Genomic DNA, 11,443 nt, shown 5'->3' with positions numbered 1-11,443 from the left:
CTCTGCAAGCTGAAACCTACCTCTGGGCTCTGCTCTTCTTGGCTGCAAAAGCACCTTCCCCACAGTACCTGCATGCATCATCCTTCCCTGTTAATAATTAAGAATGCGAGAAAGAATTCACGGCCCTTATCAGAGCTGTGCTGATAACACTGCATCCTGGAAGTTATGAGACACGGATTTGCCTTTTCATTTTTAAGGTGAGGTGCCTCGCTTTGCCTCCAGTCAGCATTCACAACCCATTTCTGCCTCAGCAGCCCTTCCATTGGGCTTTAAAGACCCTCTGCCACACAAAGGCTTCAGGGCCATGTTCCAGGAGCCTGCTGGGTCCCAGGCTGTGCCATAAGCCAGGGCTCGGGGCCGGGGGTGCCTCTGGCAGCAGCTGGGGCTGTGCCTGGCGGGGAGCAGCCTGAGCCAGCACAGGCTGCTTTAGATTTGTCATCCCCAAAGGATTTTCTATTCCTCCCCCCACGTTATGGATACCAGGCAGCACCCACTTTTAGCAGTGAGCTGAGCATTATATCCTCTGGTGTCTCCTTGATGAACACAGAGGCAGATGACTCCATCTCAGCAGACCCTAGTGGGGGGATTTTATGCAGTGTGGGCAGATAATGGTAGGGGATGGGGGCCAATTTTTGACCCCCAGAGGGCCGTTAGGAGGCCGTGGTGGCCATCAGGCAGAAAAAAAAGGGCAAAATTGTGGTTTGAGCATGGGAGACAAGCAGGGCTGCTGTCAGTCAGGGTGGCTGCAGAACACTGGAGGGCAAATTCTGCCCGAGGAGTAATGGGGCCGGGACAGAGAAGAGCAGAACTAGGCAACCCCGTGGAAACGGGTGTGTGGAAATGGCTGGCGTGCTCTGCCTGGGTTTTTATAGTGCTGTCCCAAAGAGAGCATAATGCCAGATTACTGGCTGGTGTTAAGCAGGCTCTGCTCTACGGCCTCCTGGGGTGAGCTAATCTCTCCGGTTTGAGCCCCTGTGGTTGTTTAGCATCCCTGGAGGGGCCGCATGGAAGGCGAAGAGGAGCTGTGAGATGTTGGAACACACTGCACTGAGGGCCACATTGTTTAGAGGCTGTCAGTGCAGGAGCCGTGCTCCAGGTGTGACAACAGCAGCTCGTGTCCCAGTGGCTGTGGTTCCACTTGCTGCTGGCACAAAGCTGGGAGTAGCTGGGAGATCTCCCTGATTTCTCCGGGTTGCACCCATGGGCTTGTGGAAGCAGAATATAACTCCTCTCTATTGAGCTACAGGGGGAGACCCCCACCACCCCGAAATGTCACGCTCTGGGGACCTTGCTGGTGTGTGATGGGGGCAAGGTGCTAACACAGCCCTAAAGTAAGGCTATGGCCAAGTGAGGCAAAACACGAAAAGAGATGTTTTAATTGCAGCACGATGAACTCAGTAGGAATAAATGCTATAAAACACCATTCACAACCCACTGGGGCCTTAGTCCCTATAGGATACGGTCTTTGCTGGTGTGACTTGCACCTCTGCTGGCAATCCACGTGCTAAAAACAGAACCTCTCACACTTTCCCCACATCTGTTTCTGGCCTGGAGTAGCTCACTTTGCTCACAAGAACTGATGGATTCGTGTGAGTTGGTCCGCGCTGGGAAACGAAGAGAAACCTTCCCAGATAATTCACCTTTCCTCCCCCCACCATCAAAATGTCCTATAAGGTTTTTCATTAACCTTAAGACATCTCCAGAATGAAACGGCGTTTCCATGTAAATACAGCTGAAGGGGAACAAACAGCATCTGTTCTGCAAATATTAAACGCGGGCAGTGGATGAATAGACTTATCTCCTTTATCGTGATTAGCCACATTTCTGCCTTGTAATTTTGGCTTATCACTCAGCAGAAACTGTAATCAGGATGTGATACATCCTATTGGCAAATTACAGCCAGGCAGCTGTTCGAGGCAGCAGCTGAACCCTTCAGCAATTTCAGCAAGGTTTTATTGCAGCCAGGGCAAGGCTCCAATCACTATGTTAGCGCCATACTTTAAAAATAATAAGGGTTGGAACTTGTCCCACTGAAGTTAATTCTGACGTTGGTTTCCATGGGAAGATGTATGGCCAAAATCAGAAATCCAACAGGTCTCAGGGGTGTCCGCAGTGAAGGCAGAGCCTGAGAGCACAGGGCTGTGCTGAGTTCCTCCCACTGGCGTCCAGGCTGCTACCCACCAGGGAAAGTTTCACATTAGGAAACCCTCATACGAAGTCAGACCACAGAATAAAGGGCTCAAAAAAGCCCTAAGACATTTGTGATGAACTCTGAATTGTTATCTCCTGTCTGTCTAGAACATACCAACAAAGGATGTGCTCTCAGTCCAGAGAATGTGAGAAGGATAAAATTTAAAATGTCAGTGTTTCAGTTTTGCTGTGTTCCAACCAAACTGAAAACAAAAGCTGTTATTCCTGAGAGGAGAAATCCTGCAAGAAAACCTAAAAACATTACCAAAAAATCCAGTATTCTTGTTTCAGAAGCATCATAACTCTTTGTCATGAAATGATATTCATGTTATGAAGGGGCCCACTATTCTGTCATTACACACTATGAAAAACATTTAACAACAACTAGTCGGAAAAGAGAGAAGCACTGTATTCTTTTGCACATTAAAAGCGATTTTGTAATGGAATGGTTTCAGATTTTTGAACGATGCATCATCATTCCCTGCAGCACCCCCAGAAGCCGCTGTTTCCAATGTCCTTGTGCTGGGTGCCATCAGATACCGTATTCTTCCAAGATTCCTTCCAAGACACATCGCCAAACTTCATGGAGAATCCCCACGCCTTCAGAATCACATTGCCCCTGGGATAACATGGATCTGATAGAGAATCTCAATCTTGACCTGTACAGAGCAGTACGTCTTGCGTCCAAAACACAAGAAAATGTATTGCCTTCGTCTTGCTTTCTTAAAAGCGACAACCTGTCAGATGAAAAATAAATCTGCTAGCTGGCCCTTCCTGCCCCAAACCTCTTACGGCTCCAGCTCATGTTTGTTTCTGAACACTCTCTGCCAACATTTCTTTTTCCTCTCGTACTGATACTTAATGCCTTAAGTGCTTGGAAAGATAAACACTGTCTTTAAGCAGCACAATCTCTTGATCAGTTTATCTGAGGATTATTACACGAGTGCACAGAGGAGTGAGTCATAAATTGAGCACATTTTTGCCCCAGCTGGTGATTTCATTGGGACCAGTGAGATCGCATATTCCAAAAGAACCATGAAAATGGGACACGGAGGAGATTCAACCAACAATTTTGTTCAGTTAACAAAACCCACTGTGATGGGGCAGCAAGCTACGTAAGTGTGACCCACGCTTCCTGGTGCTGGGGGGTGAAGAGAGAAGATGCTTTCTTAGGATCAGATAAAGATACGCAAGCCTTTGTTTGCAACAGTACTCTTTTTCCCTCTCAGTGCCATTTTGATACATTAAGTTGCCTGAAGAAGTGTTTATGACTTTTGCCAAATGCTACTTTCAGAACAGTCAGAAAAGCTGACGCATCCCAATGGGAAAAGGATATAAGAATTGAAGTGGAATTAACTTAAACCAGCACGAGTTCATCCTCTTAAATCTGAACCGGAAAAGAAACGAAGGAAGTTTGGTTTTGGTGCATGTTGGACCAAAATATAAGAGTTTGAACAATGTGCTGGGGAAGAGCTCCAATAGAAACATAAGGGCAGATTAAAAGAAGGGATGAGACTCGCTGCCCGAGAGCTGCCCCGAATCAGCTTGCAGAGCACTGTGTGAAATGATAGTGATTAGAACTTAAAGTCTGAAGAGTCCAGTTAGGACAACTGCCAATTAACTAATGTTCTGTTAATGCAGCCGTCCCTGACATCCTATTGATGCTCAGCTTACAACCTTCCATTCTGCAAGGGTATTTTTTGGGTGAGTTTTAAAATCTGGTGAGTGGAGTAAGTCCACATTCTGCATTCACCAGCTCACAAACAACCCACCCAGACCAAAGTTCTCCCAGAATTTAGCTTCACTGGTCATATAAAGCACAACAAAACAGCTTTGACTTCCAACCCCCTTTCCAAGCTTAACTGGTCCCAAGGTTGCTCCCTGCTGACACTCCCACACCAGTTTGCAATTTCTCTCTTTTATCTGTTTGCAACTGGTAAAAACTGATCTGCAGCTGTGATCCAGCAACGTTCCCTTATGAAGAGTATTGCTGAACTGAGTACAGCTCTGCATGTATAAGGAGGTTGACAAAATTACTACCCAGTTACGAGTCATCTTCTCAGATATTCACAAATATTCTTCCAAATTCACATTTTACTACATTATTTATACCAACAGATGTCGAGGCAAGAACACACTTGAGTTCTTCCTGAAAACTGGCACTAATTTTAGGTTGGGAATACATTTTCCTAATGAACAACATGTCAGAGGCAAGGATGTTTTCAAAGCAACCGATTCTGGCATGTTACACTTTGAAATTAAAGCCATTTCTTTTCTGCAAGGATTCCATAAGACTCGCACATACTTAGGACAACAAAAGATCTTTTTGTGTGCGTGTGAAAGTTGACCCATTGCTGGACCAAGAAACCCAAGCTAACAAACAAATGTGCAATGATGGTAGATCATTTGGGGATTTCTCTACAGTGTAGGTTCTTGGACCATTCATAGCAGCAATTTTTGAAATTCTTTCCTTTTGAAAGGTTCTTTGTGAGGGAAATGTTGCTTAGATTGAATCAGGGATATGGGAGCTGGAATGGGAACAGAGTCCATTTTCTCATTAAACAGAGTATTTTTCATGTTATAAGCATGACAGAGTACAAATCACAGCCTGAAGTTCGATATTTGAATCCACAGCTGGATTTGACCTTCCACTCTTATTTCAAGGCATGAGTAAGGACACGTCCACCATTCACATTCTGACCCCATTCAGAAGTCACTGACCAATTCAGAAAGGACCTGACAGCTCCAGATTCAGCAGCTTCGCTGTGAACTGGCATATGAGATAGGCTCAGGAAGCCCTGGAAAGACCTGGGAGAGCTGAGAGCGCTCAGACCCATCCAGGGAGCTCCGGAATTTTCCAGAAGTGGTGAGCTCTCAGCAGACTTGTCGCATACCTGCAGCCTTGGTGGGGCCAGACATTTAACAATGCCTGGCTGCTGCAGGCAGAAATTAACTTCCACAATTTCTTCATGCAATGCCTCCTATCGCGCTGTCATCTGATACAAGCTCTGTTTGTTACCCCAGCACTGAGATTGTTCCTTGCTATCCTCTTTGGCAGAACAAGAAGCTTTTCCACTTCACCAGGGTTTCTGATCCAGATGATGTTCCAACAGTTACAAATGGGGTGTTATAAGAGCATCACCAAAGAAGATGCCTTACAAATAGTGATCGGGTTCTGTGTTACTTCCCACCCTTTCAGAGCTAAAGATAACGGTCTTCATTTCAGCAATGAAGTACGGAAGATGTGATAAAGACCTTTTGTTACAGGCCATCTGGTCCTACTTTCTGTTCCTTTGGATTAAGTGGAAAAGAACAAAACAGGCTCAGAGCTGTGATTCTTTTATTGTGCTTTCATAGTTTTATGTTGGATTCAATGATGTGAATTATGACTGAGCTGCACCCGTCAAAGAACACTGCCCAGGTAAGGTCAGCACCTACTGGCTCCAGCTCAGCTGTAATCCACAGGCTTTTTACCATCAATTTTTATACGACCAGACACAGAGAGCTCTCTGCAATGGGCAGGCAGACAGATAGAATGTGTCTGTAAATGAAGCCAATGCTTTTCAGCCTCTAGCAAGGCTGTGTTCTTAATTAAGTATGAAAAGGAAGGATAATTTGATTCAGAAGTAATGTTACCTCTCCTCTACCTGGGCTCGCACCAGAAGGTACGTTTGGTTTCACCATAATAAATCAGCCTCTCAGTGCATCAAACACACATTTGTGATGCTCAGAGCTTCCCTTCTGTGCCAGCTAAACACAAGAGCAGATTAATCTAGAGCATGGGGCCAGGTGTCCTGAACTAGTTTTCAAGCAGAGAGTGCTACAAAGAGATGGCTGGAGGTTGGGCATCATGCTGCGTGTCTATTAAATTTAAATGGTGTTTCTCAGCAAGATCAGCGCGCCAAGATGCTCCACTTGATGAGCTCAGGAAGAAACAATCACTAAAAGGGATGGATTGCCATGCTCGGAGTTTGACAGCTTCATCGCTGCCGTGTGGCTGCACGTTTGCACTTTCCCTGCAGTGCTATGGCTTCACACTGACTCGAGGAGCAGCTCAATGCTAACAGCAGTCTGTTCCCACTGATGTGATGTCCTCAGCAGCTGTAACTAGCTCCTTGATGCTAGATGTGGGTTGGATCACAGATTCCTAGGTGGGGGGACTACTTCTTTTACAGGTCTCTGATGCTTTAAAATTAGGAATCCTTGTTCATGGGTGGACCTCAAGATGCTCCCACAATGACAGGTATTTTCAGTGGAAGGCACAGCAATACGAGCCAGCCTGACAGGAATTAAATGTGCTCAGAAAAAATAACTGAACCCAAAAGGCATCACCACAGGTGATCAAGTAGACGATGGCAGGAAGGTTGGTATCAAAGAGAAAGTGTCCAGAAGGCCTTGAGAGACAGATGCTTGGGGAGACTACTTGGAGTTATTGGGAAGATTCCTAGTGAGAAAATTAATTCACCAGCCATGATTCTCAGTGTTCGACTCTAGGAAAATTAATATCAACGTTTATTAACAGGCATGCATTTTGTCCCTCACTGAAGCTTTTTCTCTCTTCTATTTTCAGCACTCTGGAGTGCTCAGATAACACAACTCTGACTGAATCCCAGCAGGAGGCCATTTAATAAGAATCTCTTTAAGAAAAAATATTTCAACAAACATGGAAATAAAGCAATACTCCGTGGTCCTTTCCAAAAGAAACAGCATCAGAGAAGTTCCATGTGGAAAACATTTTGTGATCACTGCAGTCCTTTACTCACTACTGAAGGAGATAGGGCTCCAGACTGTCTGCTCAAAACACAACCAACAAAGGTGCAGCTGTGGTGTGAGATATATAACGATGGCAATCACTGAGACTCATCTGGGGAGCCTGAGTTTCATTATTCTGTTCCACATCCTTGCCACTGACCCCATCATGTGGGTAGTTTCAACATATTTTGTCTGCTAAAGGGCCACAAGAAGAACTGGGGCTTAAGCTTCAGCTATTACATCTGCTTTCCTGCATTCCTTGAAGGTAACAGAGGAACCTGCTTTGTCTGCACTGGTTTAACAAAAAATCCCCTCTACTCATCTATCCTCAGTCAGTCCAAGCATAATTATCCCTTGACTGGGTCTGATGGTAATATAAGCTGCCCATCTGACTCAAGAGTTCAGTTTATTCACAGAATCATAAAGACCATAAAGAGAAGACCACCAAAGTCCTCTAGTCCAACTGTCAACCCATCACTACCATGCCCACTAAACCATGTCCCATGTTTGCTGGATCCTAAAAAAGTACGCACGTATAACGAGATGTAAAAATTGTGTCTTTTCAGTGACATTTCTATTATTGTTATTTCTTCAAGACATAAATAAGAAATCAAATAAATGCAAACCATTCCTCTTATCCTTTGTTTTGTTTTCTTCAATGCTAAATGGAATTGACACACTGCAGGGTGGTGGGGGGTTGGTTTTGTAGAATCAGCATGTTCCAGGGAACTCGTATCCCATAGGAAAATTCATCTACTTGCATTGTGTTCTATTCTTCGCTTTGAAAACGCCTCAATTTTGATCAGTTCAGCTTTCCTATTCTGGATTATGTTTCTCTCCGACAGGAAAAAACATCTGTCAACATCTGAATACTCTGCCAGTAATTGGAAATTTAATCCAACTTAGAATATTTTTTCATTTTCTAGCACAATGGAAAAAAGGCATTTGGGACATATTAATGGTACTAATATGAATGTGTTTCACATGCTAGGCATTGTTGAATTGCCATGGCAATTATCTCCATGGAGATTTCTAAAATATTGATTCCTGGGTGCAATTGTAAATGTTTTTCCTATAGAACAGGGACTTGTCTGGAAATCCCCAAATCTGCTGATAATAGTGTACCTATGCGGCGCTGGGTTTCAAAGGAATTAGAACCAGCTTGGATGCAGTTCTGATTCTACATTCCTGAGCTGTTGTAGGAACCCTGCACAGTCCATTTTAATTCACTTTCACAGTTTTCACTCACCATTACAATTTCAATTATTCCATTTAATGTAGTTAAAAGACGTTGACAAGAAATGGGGTGGCTCAGAATTTCTGCAGCTGTTAGTGCTTAGAGTAAACAGCCAACAATGACTGAGGACCAAGACTGTACAAAGAGCCTTATAAGACACAGGCTTTCACACCGTAATTTGCAGACAACGAGGATTCCACGGACTACTTCTAAGGGACCCATGTTGCACTAATAAGAAAAGCAACCATTGGCTTAAATTCACTATTCAGTGACCATGCTTCTAATAGATAACCCACAGCTGAGAAATGACAGAAAACCTTTGCCACGGGACTGATTTGCAGCTATATATTTGAGTAGCAGGTCTTACTTGTGCAAGCGATGACTTATCTCTCAACAATCACTCAAGGAGGGAGTGAGATCCCATCACAGCAGTGTGGGAAGAAGCAGGCTCCAGTTCTATTCTTGCTTCTGCTGTTCAACTATTGTCTAACCTGGGGTACACTGCTTTCCCTCTCCTTGTGTGTGGCACCTGCATCACACACTGCTTTCCCTCTCCTTGTGTGTGGCACCTGCATCACACAGTGAAGTTATTCCCTGAGTCACTGCCCTTATGACAATGGGCAATAAAACTTACAAAGTTTAAAACATGTCTCAGAGAAAAACTTTCTTGTTCAACTGGAAACAAAAAGCACAGATGGTTTTGGGCCACAGATATATCTGGTAAAACTCAAGAAGATTTGCAGTCAGGTGTACGCTCCTGTTCTCATTAGGAAACCAGTTTGGAACAGCTATGCGCTTCACCTGGAAGTATAATTTATTTCCTTAAAATCAGGCACTATTACTCAAGAGACTGAATTCATTACATCAACCACCTCAATTTGCTAATCTTCTCCTTGCTATGAGGAAGCGCTTAAACTATTCCAGCCTGGCTGCTTCAGCCACTTGTGTAGATTCTTATGCTACCAGCAAATGTTGGGATGGGGCCATCTTAGGAAATATCTTCACATGATGGAGTGAAGATGAATAGCTCTCCATTACAGCTCCTAAGCTGATGGTTCACAGCTGCTGTCTTGTTTGGCAGTATCTCCTTAGAGTCCTCAGTCTTTCTGGAACTTAAGGAAGAATTCTTTACAGGGATTTGCCTGTGCAGCTTTGCTTGGTTCCCTGCTGAAAGGACCAGGAGACATGACTACCTGGAGAGCCTCCCAGAAAGCACTGTTTCTTTTCTCAAGCATCTTCCCATGCTTCTGGCCTGACATTCTGCTTCTGCAATCGTTAATACCAGAGCTCTGCACTGCTGATCTGCCAGGGTTACACACTTGATGTAGATCAGACATTGGTACATGATTGTATTTCTGTTGAATTAGCTGGAGTGCAGCATGCTACTTTTCCGTAGCCTAGAAGGACAATTTCTCATGGAGTAAAAGAGTTAGAGCAGCAGTGGCAGGAGATGCTTCACCTATAAGTGAGGCTTCTGGTCCAGCATAAAAATGTCACTATTTTTTAATACTTCTGAACAGGCAGGTTTGCTTACTTTGCATCAGTGCTGCGTGTCATGACTCTTCTGGTCTGACACAAGGAGCCCTTAAGCTGGATTTATTGTACTGCTGAATCCTGACCTCGGGGATTTGTAGGAGAAATGAGCCACACTCAAGTGCCGAAGATTTAAAGGCAACTTAGAAGTGGAATCTTGGCCATACTGAAGTCAATATTCTTCCTTGGAAGAAAATAGTTGATTTCTGAAACATGAACTCCCTGTAGGAATGTGTGGGCCGGGTTCAGCACGGCTTAAATTTCTGTTCTGAATAGTCAAGGAGGAGAATACTCACTCCTGGAGTAATGAAGAGCTCATTTCACCCTTCATCCAAGAAGGGGGTGGGAGCAGACTCATGGAGATCCTGGGCATCTTGAATGCATTCCCACCTACCCTCTTCACTGACAGAGCCACTGCAGTATTTATGCCCAACTACTGTAATTTATGGCTCCTGCTTTTGCAGCGTTCAGGCATTAGACAGGAAACACTAACATGACATAACACAGGTGTCCCTCCAACCTGCGGAGAACCAGTCCGAGCTGGGACAAAGCCATTCCTGCCCTGTCTCCCCCTCACATTATTTTTCCATATAGATTGAAAGTCCCAAGATCTATTCCAATGTGGAGTGAAAATATTTTGGAAGAGAGAATATAATGTGGCTTATAACTACTACTAACATATACAACTACTATATATAACTACTATATAACTGCAGGAAGTGCAAAGCACTCCCCTGAGATGTAGTCAAATCTTTCATTTGGTTTACATACCAATTTCTGCTTCTAAATGCCCATGGGTAACATCCTGGACCTGAAGCCCTGCACAGCGCTTTGTGGTCAGGGCTGCTCAGCAGAAGTGGAGCTTTCCATGCACCCCACCCTAATTTATTCTAATAGGACTTCTGCGCTGCAGTTTCAAGCAAGTACGATTTTCATTTCAAATTTCAAGCAAGTTCAGATGTAAGAAAATGAGTGTTGCCGTTCTTAGCAAATTCTCCATTGCCGAATTTTCTGAACTGCTAAACCAGCTGAGTTACTTTTTAATGTTACTTTGATTACAGTTGAATTTTCTTTCAAACAATAAATGATCTTAGCTAGGAAATGATTTGCATTAGTAGAGTGTGCTGGTTGACTCAGAGACAAGTTAATTACGGAATACAATACAGAAAGTCTTTGCCTACGTGAAAGAGACTGCTACAAGAAGAAAAAGAATAGGTGTCAACTCTTTTTAAACAAAATTGCCTGTTACAGAGGTTGGTTCTTTACTCAACATAAGACAGACTTTAAATGAAATGAGGAAGGAAAAAGGGAAAACAAGACTGAGAAGAAATTGGGAGAAATAGAAGAAAAAATGTATTAAACAAAATTAGAAGCCTAAAGGAGAAAGGGTATTTTTTTCTGCAATGTTCCAGAGACTCCAGGGGAGGCTGTGCTAACAGCGACAGATGCAAGGAAGGAGGACAGAACTGAATTGTGCTCTGTCCAGTACTCTGCTGGCTTAAGGGAACTTCTGCTGTGGTTGCAGTAATTAAGTCAGAGCAGGGCTCTAACTTATGCCAAGAAGAGGAAGTTCTGAATCAAAACAATTTCTGTGCAACTACCACAGACGCCCTTGTAATTGTGTTGGGGAGCAAGGAAAAAGCAAAGCCACAGCTTGAGCAGACCGGGCTGAGCCTTGCTTTTAACTTCAAATATCTACACGAGGAACGTATAATTTCCAAAACTAGCTTT

General features: G+C 44.0%; 1 long non-coding RNA gene across 1 annotated transcript; it reads left to right on the top strand.

Moving 5' to 3' along the window:
* Positions 859–7,836, top strand: LOC110404590. The gene is made up of 3 exons (XR_002442337.1): positions 859–945; positions 2,678–5,611; positions 6,761–7,836. It is a non-coding gene; the product is annotated as an uncharacterized LOC110404590 (long non-coding RNA).

The sequence above is a fragment of the Numida meleagris genome, chromosome 10 (assembly GCF_002078875.1).
Source record: "Numida meleagris isolate 19003 breed g44 Domestic line chromosome 10, NumMel1.0, whole genome shotgun sequence".
Taxonomy (NCBI): Eukaryota; Metazoa; Chordata; class Aves; order Galliformes; family Numididae; genus Numida; species Numida meleagris.
Note: the sequence above shows the minus strand (reverse complement) of the source record. Positions and strands in the feature narration are given on the sequence as shown.